Source organism: Wyeomyia smithii, chromosome 1 (genome assembly GCF_029784165.1).
Source record: "Wyeomyia smithii strain HCP4-BCI-WySm-NY-G18 chromosome 1, ASM2978416v1, whole genome shotgun sequence".
Taxonomy (NCBI): Eukaryota; Metazoa; Arthropoda; class Insecta; order Diptera; family Culicidae; genus Wyeomyia; species Wyeomyia smithii.
Window position 1 is genome coordinate 113,288,975 of NC_073694.1, and position 14,254 is coordinate 113,303,228.

A 14,254-nucleotide genomic window follows, 5' to 3' on the forward strand; every position below is an offset into this window, starting at 1 on the left:
ACAAAAAATTTCCGTAGGTATCATTAACAAATTCCGTCCTCAGTTGGGACGTGGATGAGGAAAAACTTCTTTCGACGGCTGCTATAACACCAGTTGCACTACTTTGCACACTTTCACTGTTCTTCCGACAAGTTCGTCGTGACGTCGTCAGAATTAGCTTTCGTCACCATGCTCGTTTGATGACGCTTATGATTTTTCAGCTGCCCCTCAGTGAAGGCCGTCTTTTCCAACACAATGATCGCGTAATCGTCACGCGATAGGCTTACAAAATGCCCCAACAGTGAAACGCTCTTGTGTGTACTGTTATAGTTCAGGATGCGAACAGGTACGAAGCCTGCCAGATCGTAGCTACGGCTGGTTGGATTGTTCACTCCATCTTTCACCATAGACACCCGCCGTTCGACTCCCCACGCACCCGTCTGCTTTCCTTTTCGCGCTGTACTGGGCATCATGGTATGCTCCCATCTCAGCATCCATTGTAACCTCGGTCGTCTTCGATGATCGGGAACTCGTCTCGTTGTCAATTCTTAGATGCTAGTTGCCCTACTTAGCAAGTGGTGCATTATTTTTTTGCCATTATTTTATCAATTCTTTTTTTGGTTTCGCTACTTTTTCCACTTGCTGTTTAAAATTACCGTTCACACGCGTACGGGCTCTTATGTTCTATTATATCTTCTAATCTTCTACTTAAACACTATGCCCGTTTTTCTTTTTCTTCGGTTAACATAATTTTTGTTTTCCTACTAAAGTGTACAATATATTTTTCTCTTGATTGTATCGGATGCTATTGGTTAATCAACGTCTACATTATTCATTCTCAACGAATTTTTACTTCACAATTATTTTTTTTTTCACTTGAACTCAATCCGATTTACAAAAAAAAAATCTTTTTCTAATTCTTGTGCGTTTTTTTTTTTTGAAGTAGAATACTTCTCTCAGGAAGTTCGGCTACATAGGGATGTGAAATGAAAATCTAAAACCGAAAAAAGTGAAAAATATGTCCAATTTCAAATGCTAATAAATCGGTTAGTATTCGATGGATTTCCTTCGTTCTTGCAGCAATAGATTGGAAAATCTTCTAAGATTCTTCCCAAAATGAGATAATTGTTATTTTATTATTCACACTATTGTACTATTGAAAACAGTCAAGCCTTGTCAAAACGAAAAATTCGACTTCTGATTGGTCGTTATATGCTTGCTTCCCAAGCACGGTCGACAGAATCATATACCTTGCAATTGAAAACATGCTATTTGGCCTATATAAGAGCCTGTTTCAGCCGGAGCCGCTCATAATAGTTCTAGACAGCGACAACAGCAGTCGTCCTTCCTTAGCAGCAGCACTAGCCCTGTGGTTGGTCACCACGTCTCAGGAGCAGCGCGGTTTTTCTCAGCGTGTGTCGCCAGACAGCCATTATTCCCCCCGTGTTGGGGCAGCATGAAGATTGCCATCAGGAAATCCAATTTTGGAAATCAAAATGCCATTTTGAATGCAAATAAACAAGTCATTGAAAGTTAATATTTTTTGTCAACGCAAGCAAGCATTCTGTGTTGCATCCTAACAATTTAAATTTGTCGCACTCGTCTAATTTACTGAATGTGAAATAGCTTCCACAGTGCATGTTGTCCGTGTATCTTAATTCCCCCAATGTTAGGGCAGCTCAAAGGTTGTAATTAGCAACCGATTTTGAACAGCAAAATGCTTTTTTTAAGGCGAATAAAAAAATAATTGAAGGTTAATAATTTTCTGGCATCAACACAAGCAGACATTCTGTGCGGGATGCAATCAAATTATGTTGTAGTTGTCTAATTTTCACTTTATTTAGTAAACCCCCCACTGTAGGGGCAGCGCAAAGGCTGCGATCAGCATAACCGACATTGAATAATAAACTGCCCTGTTAGTACGCATTCACAAAAGCAGTTAGTTCGACTATGCAGAGCTAATATGAAGTCGATTCAATCAATCAGCATAAACAGAATTTCGTCGTCTCCCAGCTGCCAAGTTGCAACATGATGCAACACGCAACAGCGAGCAAACGAAATCGCTTGATGTTACAAACCGCAATAAGATACGGGTTAAAACCGTTGCGTGTGTGAGAGCACCATCGGTGTTTATTCGCTGGATACACTATCTACTGTCTACTGAACGCAATAATCTGCTTACATGCGACACGGGGACGGGAACATTTTCTTCAACGAAGCTGCGCAACACGACACAAAACATGTTATTTTGTTGCTTCTATGAGAGTGCTATCGGTCCGGCTCGACAGAATGTTCACAAGAAATCATTTTTGTGCATCCGTGCTACGAAACTGAGGAAAAACTTTAGAAACTGAAAAAAGAGGTGGAGCTTATCAAATGATCGCTCTGAACCAGAATGAAGTCACACATATTTTTCAAGTTATATCATTCCACCACGTACGTAAAATAATTCATTCCTATTTTCATCCCTATATAAGAGCCTGTTTTAGTCGAAGCCGCTCATAGTAGTTCTGAACAGCGACGACAGCAGTCCTCCCTTAGATAGCGGATAGCGGCCACAACTGTGGCATGGCTGTGGATAAGCGTAGCAGTTTCAGCGGATCTCACCATCGATAGCAGCAGGGCCAGCAGATTCAGGTACAGCGGATACCAATGGCGGCCACAACTGTGGCATGGCTACGGATAGCGTTGCAGTTGCTCAGCAGTTAGGCCAGCGTATAGCGCCCACAACTGTGGCATGGCTATGCATAGCGTAGCTGTTGCAGCGGGTATATCAGCATCGATAGTAGCAGGGTCAGCTGATGCAACGACACTCCCTTCACTAAAATGCTGTTTCAGTGTGGTAGCGGGAAGCATCAGCAGCAGGCTTGCATGAAGTGAATACATCAGCCAGCAACTTTCTCGAAGGCCTCTGCCATAGTAGACGCGAAAAGCGGCGCGAACCGATTCGCTCGGCCGTAGGTTGATATACAGCTCTACTGATGGCTGTACATTAACCTACAGCTGAGCGAATCGGTTCGCGTCACTTTTCGCATCTATTATGGCAGAGGCCTAATGGGAAAGTTGTATCAGTTTGTTCAGAAGAATATTATTGTCGGTAATATTACAGAGATGCGATTGCGTAAATTCGATTTTGAATTGAACAATTGCTCTTTTGAGAAAAAATAACACACTTATTTGAAGAGTTATTAGCTTTTGGTACCAATAGCAGTATAGTGACAGCCTCAGCGGTAGATGCAGATGCAGCCGGTACTTCCCTGAGGCCGATGTAAAGGTAAATGGGAGCAGCACGGCGAAACAGTTCGGGTTATGCTTAGACGCGCGTCATTTTTCGTTGTTGATATTCCCCACATGAAACGACGCGCTTTCTGCATAACCGTAGCCTTTGTTCCGTTCCCGTTTAATGATGTCGTATTAAATGTGCATATTACAATTCGGCAGCACTTCAACTTCTCATTTGCACAAAATTTAAAAATATCCAATGAACTTCATTCAAAATATCAGACAAAAAGAAATTGCAATACTGCCAATGAACGGTCAACGTTTATTCACTAGAAAAAATGACTGACACGCAAGCAGCCAGGTTATCTTTCTTGTAAAAGTATTCTACTTCAACCTTGCGGTCGTGGCTTTGCATACAACCTTCTTGTGATTTTTTTTTTCTTTGTCAACCTCTGTTGCCCGTCGTGGCTCTTTTTCTTTTCATTAGGTGTGTTTTTTTTTTGTCAACCTCTGTTGCCCGTCGTGGCTCTTTTTCTTTTCATTAAAACATTTCTCCTTCTCATAGCAACTTTTTTTTTTCTTTTATCGGATTTACAATTCTTTTATCCGATTTACAAAAACTCTGTAGGCCACTTTAATTATGATACTGCTGTCTCAGTCCGTCATACATACGTTCTACTTACACTTCGCCTGATATGCAGTAGTCTGCATAATACCTCTCCCCCTACCCTTCGAAGGTGCGTCTACCTGTTGCTAGTGATTCCTGAAAGATAAGAAGGTTAGAAAATAAAAGAAAAAATTTCGCACTTCCATTCATACTGGGTTGACTACTCCCTTGTCCGTTCACCTGATACGCATTCATCTCAATCGTTCCGGGTAGTCACTCCCGTTGTTTCCACTCGCCCAATCTTAACCTACAATAGATAGGTGGAATCTTTTAACGTCAGTAGGCCCCTCGTCTGGAAGGTTTAGCCTTCTTGTCCAAAGTCTCTCCTAGTTTTATTGTCGTTCGTTATTTAGGTCATCTCCAATACTTCATTAATCGGTTTTCTTCTCTCATTTGGCCATTAGCCATTTTTAAATTAATCAAATCTCGTTTTCATGAGGTATTTGTTCACTATATAATTTCTTTCCCATGTTAACATTTGCATTTCACAAAAGAAAATAAATGCTGTTCTAAATTCTTTCAACTCCTTACAATCGCCCTAATTGTTACTTCCCGTCCGTCTTTTATCGGGCCATTGGCCATTTTTTCCTACGTCTGCCTCGCACTAACAGGGTCATCTGTACTCTGTCAATCTATCCCATGTTAAATTCGCATTTTATGTAAAAGCGTTCCCTGTGTATTATTTACTTCTGTTTTCTGTGTTCCCACACGATAGGTTATTTTTTTTGTCTATAAATTCAACCACGTCTTTCCCCAAGTAAACGTCACGCCCTTTTGACACTTGTCCATCAAAGGCTTTCCATAATATCGGCGACTATTCATATTTCTTCACGTCATTTTATTTCAGTATACTTTTTCATACAGCTTTAGGTGCTTGCTACTATAACCTATTTTATTTCATTTTATTTTATAACATAGTTTAAGTTCGTACAATCAGTCATAATATCGTTTAAGTCGGTTATTATGAACTTTCTCTAAACGGTTTCCGTTTTTGATTACTGTGGTCATTTCACTTGGGAATTCCACTACTTCATAAGGTCCTCTCCACATATTCTGGAGCTTTTGACCTGATCCTGTCGGGACTGATTTCACTAAAACTAAATCGCTATACATGGGCTGCCATTCATTTGCCTTTCTGTCATAAACTTGCTTGCGCTTTTCTTTTGAATCCTTTAGGTTGGCCTTCGCGTTCGCGTGGAGGTCAAAAAATATTTTTTTCATCTCTTGTGTATATGTTTCATATGTCAAATTGTCCACTCCATTCCGCTTGTAAATGGAGGTGGGAATGCGTGCTGTACGTCCATACAACAATTCGAAAGGGGTGTACCCCGTTGATGAGTTTACTGAAGTATTATACTGAAACGTAAAAAATGGGAGTAAGTTATCCCACGTGTGCGGTTTTCCGCCAATAAATTGCCTTAGGTAAGTCTTTAACTCCCGATTAGATCTTTCCACCAAATTTGCTTGTGGGTGGTACGGACTCGTCGTTATTTTCTTAATTTTCAAAATTTTGCACACATCTTTCATGAGTGTGCTTACAAAATTCGCACCGTTATCTGTAACTAACTCCAACGGTACGCCGAATTTGCAAATATAATTCTCTACAAAAGTCCTCGCTACCGTCTGGCTTTCTTGGTTTTCCATAGGTGCGACAGTTAAATATCTAGTTAGGTCGTCCTGCATGACCAGACCATAACGATTTCCTAAGTCGGATTCGGGTAACACTACTATATCCATGTATAATTTCTCGAATGGCTCCGATGCGGTTGTGGTGATCTGCATCGGTATCTTGTTTGATCTTCCAATTTTGTTCTTTTGGCAGGAATCACACTGCCGAACGTAGTTCTCGATATCCCGTTTCATCGCAGCCCACGTAAAAAGTGTGCCAATTCTTTGGCGCATTCGTCGCGCTCCTACGTGCCCTCCTAAGGGTGCATCGTGAAATTCCTTTAAAATTGTTTCCACTTGATCTGGCGCAATTGCTGTACGCTCGCTATTAGCATTATATAATACTATTTGTTTTTCTAGCTTACCCGCTAGGAACTGAATCATTTGCAGAACTTCCTGTTGCTTGATTTTTCTGAATGATATTAGGTGAATGACCCCGGCTGCCTTTACTGCCGTGGGGCTCTTATTGAAGCTATCTAAAAATTGTAAAAAAATTTCCGGCAATCGATTAATGAACTTTCGCTGCCGTCTACTATGAAACCGCCTACCTTTTTGTCTTTAAATTTGAGTACACCATCCTCTACGTAGTCTTTCAGTCCTTGTGACAGCTGATACAGTGTCTGAAGTTCTCTGTACGCCGTCCGACTGTTCAAAATGACAAGACGAGCTTCGATATTCCTCTCGTCCAATATTCTCTTCGAGACTTCCACCGTCTCACTTGGTATCAGGTCATTTGATAATGCCTGTGAAAAGTCATCATATGAAATGTTGACGAGTTGTTGCTCATCCTCGTCCTTAGCGATGTCCGCAATGTCTATGGCACTCAAATCTTATATTGTGCCGTTCAAATCATCCGAAGCGTTCTTCTGCTGCTCTAGCAGGCGTTTCTGCTGGCGCGTAATCATGGCTATCTGCCTGTGGGGTGAACTTTCCTGCCCCTGACACGTCCCATCTGACAAACGTGACAAAAAATCGGCGACTATATTTTCGCTACCCTGTTTATACCTGATGCTGCATTCCAAACCCTGCAACTTTAGTCTCAATCTTGTCAGCGTTGGAGATGTCTCTTTGAGCCTCCAAATCGCTATAAGTGGTCTGTGGTCCGTGTAAACGATAAACTTTTGACCAAAAATGTAATGTTTGAACGCGAACGCGATCGGCCGGTGCATGGATTTTTCATTCGAGAGGACGGCTCCAATAGCATAATTGCTAGCGTCTGTCGTAATAACAAAAGTGTCTTGATAATCTGGCCGGACTAAAACTGGCTCTGTAATCAGCGCGTTTCTAAGGATTTCGAACGCTTCCTGACATTCTTTTCCCCACACAAATTTAGCGTCTTTCTTCAACAAATCATTCAGCGGCTTGCGCTTCTCCGCGATGTTGGGGATAAACTTCCCGTAAAAATTTACTGTTCCCAGAAATGACCTTATACCTTTTACGTTTGTGGGTGGCTTAAGGCTTTGAATGGCCTTAATATTTGCATTGGTGGGTTTTATGCCTTCTTCATTAACGACATGACCCAAATACTCCAGTTCCTTTTTCAAAAACTGACACTTAGATGGTTCTATTTTTAAGTTATGTTTGCGCAAAGCTTGTAATACTTTTCGCAAGTTATCATTATGGTCGGTGATAGTGTCACCGAAAACTATAATATCATCGAGGTAGACAAATGCTTTCACGTCCCCTATCTCAAAGAGAACAGTATTCATAAGTTTTTTGGAATGTTGAGGGGCTGTTCTTTAACCCCATCGGCATCCGTGTAAATTCGAAGTGGCCTTTGGGAGTGGAAAACGCCGTCTTAGCCGCATCTCGGCGGTCTATCGGGACTTGATAGAACCCCGATTTTAAATCCATTGAGGAGAAATATTTTGCTCCTCCAACATTATCCAATATCTCATTTATAAGAGGTATTGGGTATACAAACGGCTTGGTAACTTCGTCTACCACAATTCTGTATCTTTTATTACCGTCAGAATCCGGTTTCTTTTTGGTACACATAACACCGGTGCATTCCAGGGACTAGTGCTGGGCCTAATAATTCCCTGCACCCTCATTTCCTCGATTTCTTTATTAATGTGTCGTTTCGTGGCCTCCGGAAATCTATATTGTCGTTTATTAATAGGCACCTCCGATGAAGTTTCTATCGTGTGTACGGCGGCGTCAGTAGTAGTTAACTTGTCGCCCTCGAAAAAGAATATATCCGCATAGCTTTCGACCATATTCTTCACTGTCCTGAATTCTCTATCAGGCAAGTGTGCCAAATTCAGCACTTGCCGTAGTTTTTCAATACTTGCATTTCCTTTTGACTCTGGTGTCAGCTTGTGCTCCAACAGGTCATAGTCAAGCCTCGAGTCTAGGTCCAACTCGGGCATTATAGTATTCTCCGAGTCAAGAAAATTGTTCTTCGGCTCTTCATTTCGATATGTTTGGTGCTCTCTATTTATTTCGTTTTTGTCTACGTCAGCCTCATTGCGGGCTGTGTTGCTAGTATCTCGCAGCTCGTTCTGCACCATAACTCTATTTCTGGCTTCCACATAAACATGTTGACTAAGGACTTCGTCTTTGGGCATACTCCACGGACTCAAGTCGTCCGGACTTCTGTTTCCGTGTTTCTTGAACACTATGTAATCAAAATTATTTCCTATTTGAAGCGTATGCTTCTTTAAGAATTCTGCGCCGATTAATCCGTCGCTTGGCAAATTTTCTAATATATGAAATTGCGTCAGGATCAAAAAGTCTCCGACTATTAAATCCAACATAATTGTACCTGAGGTACGCACAATGTCTTGGCCGATACCTCCAAAAGTGGTTACGTCCTGTGTATTTACCGGTACATTCAAAAGATTCACAATGCGTGCATTAATTATATTCGCACATGCACCTGTATCTAAGATCAGGTTCAACGTAAATTTGACATTCTGCTTAGCCAGTAGGGTTAACATTAAGTGCCCTCTGACATCGTAATATACTCGCTTAGCCACACAAGCACTGTTGTCTCTTATGTGATTGCATGCGGTCCTCCAATCGGCTATTTCTATATTGCTGGGCTCATCGGTACATCTCCGCCAGTCAACATCTTCGCAAATTTCTGCTAAATCCTCGTTAAAATATTCCTGTGTAACAGGATCCAAAATACCTTCTTTTTGCGAATTACTACTTCTTTCATTAATGTTGGCTACCATAAGCATTTTCTGAGGCATCCGGGTATACGAATTCCTGTACCTCCTATCAGTTGGTCCATTTTGACCGTAATAATTATATTTCCAACCAGTGGCGTAGCCCCTTTGACTCCGCCGACATGAGCGTGCGGTGCGATAACTGTAATTGTACCGATTACCGTCGCTAGATCTACATATATTGTCATAATTGTTTTGCTTGTAGATTATTCTATCCCTATTTTTGTGATTATAATATTCATTTCTTCCCAGGCGGCTGTTGCTACAATTAGCGTCTTCGTAATTAATTGTGAAAATATTTCTGCTACTATCAAATTGTCTAAGCGCATCGCGCTGTCTTCCGACCCATTCTAGGCCCTGTATTCTGTTTTCTATTTCCGCGATGTGATAACGCTCATGGTAGTAATCCTCTAAGTCGTCTAGCAGCTCTTCTAACTTCAATGCTCGTTTACCTTGAGCAGCTTCTTTCAATGCGGTGTCACACAAACCCGCCATAAAATGTAATCGAAGACTAACTATCATGCATGACTTCGTACAATTAGTTTCGTAGGAGTCGATTTGCTCCTTAATTTTCAATATCCTCTTTTTATAATCAGGAAAGGTCTCATTCGCCTCCTGTTTCAATGTTTCTACTTGATTTATAACTGCCTCGATGCGTATAATATCCCCAAGTTCCTTCAATAAATTCTGCTTAACCTGTGGCCAAGCATTTGCGTTAATTCTATGTATTGCGGCAGCAGCTCTGCCTTTTAGTTTCAATAGAATAATATAAACCAGTGGAGCGTGTGATACTCCTTCTGGTATCTCCCGAGCAAAATGCTCGATATGATAAACGAACGCTTCTAGTCCGTCTAGCGATCCATCAAATTCTGGGATGCACTGCATGGCATCTGCTTTTGGAAACGTGTACTCCATTATGAATATAAAATTTTATATATATTTCTTGAAAAAAATAAAATAAAAGGTACTGTGGAATAAATACTATAAGGGCAGAATAAATACTACTACAATAAAAGGCTTATGTAGCCTTCTTCCTCTTTTTCCTAGGAATCACTAACGATTCTGTTGACCAGATGTGATAACGTAGCGTGACCGACTCTAATTTCTTCGTCACGCCATCAGAAAATCTGAACACCAAGTTTCGAACCATTTGGTGTTAAACTTTTTATCAATTAAATAAATACTTTTAGATTTTAATAGTAATTAAATGATTATTGAAATAATTCATGAATTAGTATTTAACTTTCAACATTATATATCTCTGCCGTTAGTTACTATTTTCTCTACCGGCGGATATTTAACCATCGCTGCGCGCGTTGCGCTAATTGATCTAATTTTTACTTTGACCTACTCAACATTTCATCGCTACTGATTCGTTTTGCTTATGCTAGCAGCACGATCTACTATCGGCCATTAAAATTACTGCATACAAACCGCGACCTTGAACGTGCCTGGCACAGCTGATCGCAATAACACTGTAGAATACGTCACCTATTCAACCTGGTGGCATAAGAACGGGACGACAAGCATTCTAGCATATGCTACTATACTGTATAAGTGAAGACGCGATCGCGGAGGCTCTCACGCTCTTTTTATATCGCTAACGATAGCGTAGCTCCCACTGTATGGCTACCAGTGAGCTAAAACTCTTTTTCAGAACAATTAAGGTGAGTTCCATGTGCGTAACTCTGTCTGTTTGCGTTCTACAATTCGTCTTGCCATCGGTGTTGCCGCAGGCACTGCTATTTAATTAGTCAGGTCGTGCAAATGTCAACTAGTTTATTTCGCTGGTACGGAGTCACATTATTTTTGGGCGAAATAAATAAACCTTTTTTGTTATAGGGAAGAAAACCAAGAACTTACCGATTAAAATTCATCTTCCTGTTGCGACAGATTCGTCTAAAAAAAAACAAATAAATCGAGTCCGCGTAATGTTAGGTTTCTTCCAACACTCCTTTACACTCTTTACACACTGGTAAAGAAAATCCCTATCATACACAACAACAGCTTCGCATTTTTGTTCTTGTCCATTTTTAATAATTTTCACTTCGTCTTTACTCGTATTATTATTGTATAATTGTTTACTTGATCATATTATTTTTCTTTCTCTTGTTTCTCTGTACGATATGATCGAAGACGATGAACAAATACTATGCAAGTACCCACTGTGTTGCTTCTTTATCACTATAAACCACTTTTACATTTTTTTTCTTTCAAGCGCGAACCAAATTTGTTTTTACCACTATAAAAGTTTGTAACCAATGTTCTTCCTTACTATTTTGCTGTTTTTTTTCCTGTTTCGCGTGCACAATTTTTTTTTCTAACACTTTTAGTTCTCGTTGCACAATATCCACTTTCGTTCAACGTCACACAAATTATACTTCGAACTATTTTATCGCGCTTTTTACCGTTATCGAACACTACTTATACTTTAGATTCTTTTGACTTTATATTACCTCGCGTGGTCCGTTTCCTTTTCTAGAAACCGAAAAAATCCCACCGCTGTCACCACATGTGTAGGTATACCTGTATCCTGGGTATAACCTACCAGGACTTTCTCCAGAAAACCCTGTACGCGCAATTGGCGCGGAATTAATACACACAGATTAACGTGGACTAACTGACTTTATTTTCGTACATCACTACTTAAATATACCCTACCGGTAACTCAGAGAGAGAGACTTTCTCCACTCTCTGTTTACCTTACTAATCTCTTAACCTAATCTAGTACTGCTAAAGTACAGGCGGCGTCTTGTTTACAACACAAAACTTGTTTATTTCGGTTGAGTTTGTTTGCCGGTGGCACAGCAGAAGGCTGCGCGAAGTTCTTTGCCACCTGTGGCATAATCTGTTGATACATAGAGTGTTGACAGAGCCGTTCGCGGTCCTCTGTCAAGGGAACCAAATGTTTCGCCTGACTAAAGCATAGCAGAAGGCTATGCCCTCTTAGGAACAAAATTAAACTTTAATTATAAGGCTCGTGACGGAGCATTGGGTTCTTCGCAGGGTGTGACGTCACATAGTCATATGAGATACAACCCAAACCTTACTCAACCCCTTTTTTCGTCACCTCATAAATTCCCAAGCGCTGCAAGCAAAGCTAGCAGCATGCACCTTTTCTCATGACCCATTTTCACTCTCTTTCTATTTCCACACCCAAGCCGGAATCGCATGCAGCTAAGCAGATAAGCGATTCCGCGACTATTTTGAAACAGTGCTGATTGTTATACGCCTACGCGTATGCAACACGCCGACGATTGTAACGCTTGAGAGAATTGGACGCTCTTCAAGCTCTCCCTACTCAAGTCCATACTATGACAAATCATTGCCGGTTGACTCCACCTACGATTAATATATACATTTACATATTACATACATAGAACAATTAGAATCTAAGAAGTGATCTAGGAGTAAGTTTTATTTTAATAAATTAATCCCGTCCAGGAGTTCAAGCTGGAAAGAAATGTTCTTTCAGTGATCAAAAGAAAAGAATGCCTTTACCAAGCTCCGTTTCTACAAAGTTCAGTTTTTTCTACAAGGTTCAGTTTTCGAACAAAGTTCCCCTAAGTTCAGATGGCGACCGTGTGGCGCGAACTAGGACGCCTAGTGAGTGAAAAATTAAAAAGTGAAGTTTAGATAGCACGCCAAGTGAGCGAAAAATGAAAAAGTAAACTTCAGTTGGAGTGAAAAATCAAAAAATGTATTAGATATAAACTAAACTAGTGTCAGCAGCACAATAAGTGAGTGGAACTCAAATAAATAACACAAGTGTAGAACCCAAAAAGGGGGCATTATAAACAATGGGATTTTTCAGTGCGGATGAAGTGATTACAAACACCGCCAGCAGCAATGCTAACAGTTCGTTCGAAAATAAATACGCCGCGGGCGCACTGTGTTTAATAGCATTGATTTTAATTTTAATAATCACGTTCAAGTTGCTAAGAAGTGCAACTAAAAATTACATTGCAAAAACAGTGAAGGCAGAAACACGCCTACAGGTCATCAGTGCCTCGACAGTGTAATGAACAATTAAATACACAAAAAAAAAGTGACAATGGAAACGGCATACGAAGTGGTCTATAATAGAGTGATAAAATATTTGCCAGAATTATACGAATTAAGAAAACAAGAAGCAACCATGGAAACAATAAATATGAAAAAACTCTCAAAGGTGTGTGTGCTAATCGAACTTCTCAAAGAACGATATATGAAAGTGCTGTTCGGTGAAATCAATAACGAAGAATGAGTTTAGAGTGCGAATAAAACAATGAAAAACTATATGGAAGACTTTGAAGAATGCTTAGCATTCTATCAAGCGTGGGAAGCGGCTATTGCAGCCAATACCCCCATAATACGAGAAAAATACAAAAACACTAAAGATAAAGTAATCGAAGTGATGTTAACATTTGAAGTGAACGGACAAGTGGAAAAAAGAAAAACGCATTTCGAGCGACAACCGACGGTACTGGAAGACTTAACCAAAGAATGGTACGAATCGTGGAAAGAACTTAACATTACACAATGAGAACAAAACATCAGATCAGTTGGTGACAAAAGTGGAAAGACAATACCAACAAGTGTACAAAACTATAAGGGCAACTATCTCGCCCATGAGAGATAAACAGTGAAGAAAAAGAAAACGAACAGTTATAAAAATACAACGGCAGCTGAAGTAGCAGAAATAACGATTCGGTGGACGAGACCGAACCGGCATCAAGGACAACAAGCTTGTATCCAGCAGCAACACAGGTGACAGCAGCAGCAGCATCGCCACGGAAACAACAAGTAACCACACTTATATCAAAAACAAATTTTAATATATATTTACAATTAATAATAGTTACAATGTTCATATAGTTACAAACTGTTTACAAATCGAAATTTTCTATATCTTTTCAATATACAAAGATATTATAAATAAATGTTCAATTCAACAAAATAGCATATGCTTACACTTTAAAAAGCAAAAGCCTAAATGTCAAAATCATGCGAGGATTTGGAAAATTTACATAGATACCTCAAGAAAGCAATAAACACAAAGCTCTCGGACGAACTTTTACATACCAAAAGACACCTCAGTAACATACTAACAAAAGGGGTAGAAGAATATTTACATGAGAACAACGATAACATCCCCGACAAAGAGTTTAACACTATCGTGAAAAATACAAGGACTCTAAACTACGAAATCAACAACATAATAGACTTAAAATTACAATACAACAAAAATAACACTACTGACCCAATTCCTGGCAGTAGCAGAAGCAATAACCCACCTGCGGGAAATAAAGACAATACAGCAAAAATCCATAACACTAACCCACTACCAGACGGTAGCAAAAACACCACAGCAACAATACAAACCGCTGACCCACTCCCGGGCAGCAGCGGACTAAACAGTAAAGGGCAACAAATAATTAACCCATTAAGGCAAACGACTAACATGACGAACAACGAAACGTTCGACATAAAGCAAGCGACTGCGCTTGTACCAACGTTCGACGGAAGTGCTGACGCACTCAGTTCGTTCGTTGACGCTGCC